At 34.7% G+C, this 3741-nt stretch overlaps 1 long non-coding RNA gene across 1 annotated transcript; it reads left to right on the top strand.

Annotated features, from left to right (window-relative positions):
* The first annotated feature begins 414 nt into the window (after positions 1 to 414).
* Positions 415 to 3427, top strand: LOC131011346 (uncharacterized). Its single transcript, XR_009096869.1, has 3 exons — positions 415 to 615; positions 2558 to 2619; positions 3138 to 3427. It is a non-coding gene; the product is annotated as an uncharacterized LOC131011346 (long non-coding RNA).
* Positions 3428 to 3741: the final 314 nt, after the last annotated feature.

The following is a 3741-nucleotide window of genomic DNA, read 5'->3' on the forward strand; positions in this document are numbered from 1 at the left end:
TTTTCCTAGCATAATATTTTTAAATTATTTTTCCTACGAAGAGGAATATTATAATCGAGTGAGTGCACTAATAATAGTGCTATAATTATTATTTTGGTCACATGAATAATTATACTATGGTATTATTATTAATGAGTGACATTTCCATAGTTATTGTGATTTTATTTAATCACCCTTCTCACACTTTATTTTAATTTCTTTACCATATGTTATATGCCTCAAATTACTAAGTGTAGAGATTGAGAGTGTATTATTGAGAGAGTAGAGATTAGAGTGAGAGAGAGATTAGAGTGAGAGAGATCATGCTTTAATTGCAAATATTCCCTAAGATCTCAAATCTCTTTAAAGATCATCCAAATCAAATACAATCTTGCAAAAGTTTTCCTCTCTCTTCTCCACCCCATTTTCGAGCTCTCTCTCTCTCCCCTTCATCTCTCACTTTCCACCATTGTCAACCATAGATGAGACCTCCGAAGCTTCACAAAACTATGCCAAACACATAAATCACCAACAAAATCCCACATAAACACTTTCTAGCTACTTGAATTCAAGAGAATCCTTGAAGATTGGCTTCAAGACTAGAGAGAGAAAGTTTGATGTTTGGTGTAAACTTGGGTAAGTGATCTCTATATTCATAGATTAGACTTGTATGATGTTATATGTGAGTATTTTTGGATGATTGGAGCAAGAAATCATCCCCTCTTTTAAACTTCAAATTTTCGAAAAAAATGGGTCTTCACCCCTTCAAAAAAAAATTTCTTTTTCTTTTCTTGATTTGGGGTGAAAAATGAGTTTTATATGATGTTTGGTGGTGATTGATGTATGTTGTGAAATATGTGCCTTGAAATGTGAAACTTCGATGGGAGTTAGTTTACCCAAAAATGGGAACTTTTGAGTCAATGAGTTAAATGATGAATTGATGATGTAAATGAGTCCATGAGATGTATAAGATGATGATTGATGGAGTAATTTGAGTATATGATGTCAATTGATGTTTTTGAGGTGAGTTAGTTTACTAAAATTAGGGATATGTGTATATATGCCCTTATTTGTGAATTGATGGTTTTGATGTGAGATTAATTGGTTAAAAATGATAGTTCTATGAGTGGATTAAAGATTCATATGTGTTTGTAAATTTTCAAAGAGTTTAGTTTAATAAAAATTAGGACTTTCTTGTCTATGTATCTATTAAGTGATTTGACTTAAGATATATGCAATTGAGCATGATATTAGTGTTTGAATATGTTTGATTAAGTCTTTTATTGGCTAAGTAAAATTTTGACTTGAGTTAGTTTATGAGAGTTTTGAGTTCTCATATTTTGAGAAGTCAATAAATGATAAAGTGAGGTCTAATTGATTTATGATTATTATGTGAACTTTTGCCATGTGTTGTTAGGAGTTTTATGATGGATTTTCATTAAAAAAAAAATAGTTTACTTGATAAAAAGAGAATAAATATGTGAATAATGAGTTATATGATGTAAAAGATCATATTTGAGTATTTGAGTAACTTTGAGCATGAGAATGAAAAGAGAATTTGTTTGATACGTTCGTTGAAACGTTTTCTATGAGATTTGAGTTGTGATGAAAGAAAAGAGTCGAGATTGAGTATTATGAGTATTTTGTTGTATTTGAATGTTTTAAGTGCTATAAGTGCTTAAAATGAGCTTTGATGAGTTTGCTTTGTATAAATGTTGAGTTGAGCATGTTTGCTTGTGTGTATGATTCGGAGTCGTTTTTCACGACCCACTGACATACTGTTTTCGAGGGGTTTTTGATACCCAAACACCATGAACATTTTATGGTAAGTATATTTGAGAGTCTTGAGCACACCGGTAAAATTTCAAGTCATTTGGACTTCGTTTGCTATTTTTATAAAATATAAAACCAAAACTGCTACGTTCTGCCGAATTGTTCGGTGAGTAGCTAATAGAGTCATCGTTTCCAGTAGCTTTCCTTAGCATTCTGGAATCCAAATTTTTATGGTTGAGACCTGAGTGTCTTAGCTAAGAAATCACGAAATTTCAGACCTTTTTGACAACGTTTACTATTTTTCAAAAATCAAACTTTTCGGTTGCTAAAAACTGCTGAATATGGTAGACTGTAGTAAAACTGTCATATCTCCTATAATACTTGGAGTTTTTGATCCTACTTTTTTTTTAAATGAACCTAGACTCAAAGCGGTTTCTTTTGGTATAAGTTACGACTCCAGGGGAGTTCTGTACAGAGTATGGTGAGGTTTTAAAGTTGAGTCAGTGAAGAGTGAAGTTTGTTTTTGACTTGTCTATGTGTGTTTTTCATATGCTTAAGTGTTTATACTTGTTTATGTGCTTGATTGCTATGAGTTTGAGCCGAGTTGAGAGTTAAGTCGATAATAGGACGTGTGAATCCTTAGAAGCCGAGTATACCTAGGGATTGAGTTTTAATGGGTAAATAGACGTTGAATAAGAAGTTATAGTTAAGATGAGTTTGGATTTAGAGATTGAGTTTCTGACTAGGGTTTGTTTTATCACATGAACCTTCGATGACGATGACGATGTGATGATGACATATGAAGGCCCGAGCGAGACGAAGAAGTAAGTTGCCTGATTTCTTTCCAGGATTAGCGAAGGACTTCAGGTGGGCAATACTTTGAGTATACAAATATTATACGAGCTTTCTAAAATGATTTGATGATGTTATGAGTTTAACAAATGTTTCGAGATAAATGATGTTTGAGAACTGTTTGACTTGCCAATTTTTGATGTTGAGCTTGTATGTTACCCTCTACTGATGAGATGAGATGAATTCGGTCCTGCTACAAGTGGGATTTTGTGCACAGAGGTGACTGTGAGCCGTCTTCGGGTCGGCCGGTCACGGTACTTGAGAGGGAGGCCTACTTCTCAGTACCTTTGATGATGATGAGTTGTAGATGTGGTGCATGCATGTTGAGATCTTTGACAGCTGTCATTCGTTTATTCTTTATGATGTTTATTAAAACTGCTTACACAGGTTCACTTACATTAAACTTATTCCTGTGTATTGCTGAGATGTGGCAAGTTCCAAACATATAGCTCTAAGAGCACCTTTCTTGATTTTCGGCGTTTGCCCACTGAGTATTATGTACTCACGCCCTGCATGTATTTCTAAATGTGCAGGCTAAGCGAGGAGCGAGATTGGTCTGGTGCTGGTGGGGAATTGTTGAAGGATGTATTTACTTTATCGTATTTCTATTTTGACGATAAAGTCTTGATGATTGATATACTTTGATTTTCTTTTGAATTTAAGCAATGTACTCACGGTTATATGTCTTCATACATATAATCGGTTCGCCTTTTGCTGCGATACTCTGCATATTATGATTCCTTACGAAAAATGAGCGATACCCGTTTTGTTTTTGTTTGTGAAATTCCTGATAATTAAAAAGTTATAACGACATTGACGAATTTACCCTTGGGTTCATTTATGATGATTTCCTTAACACCTTTTGATGCGAGCTTTCGCTTGATGTTCGACCTATTCTTCTTATCTTTTATTCTTTTAACTCGTACCCCACTATCACTAGTGTCGGGAATCGGGCTGCGACAACACGCATACTAGACTTATTGCTAAGATCAATAAAAAATTCTCTCGGTTGGTAACCCATTTCGCTCGCATTCCTGAGACGACTTTTTATGCTATCTTCCGGAACTACCTGCACCGTCTCCTTTCCCATGCCCTTCCCTAAACCCTTTGGACGACCACGCTCTCGCTTCGCTTCGA

Source organism: Salvia miltiorrhiza, chromosome 2, assembly GCF_028751815.1.
Source record: "Salvia miltiorrhiza cultivar Shanhuang (shh) chromosome 2, IMPLAD_Smil_shh, whole genome shotgun sequence".
NCBI lineage: Eukaryota > Viridiplantae > Streptophyta > Magnoliopsida > Lamiales > Lamiaceae > Salvia > Salvia miltiorrhiza.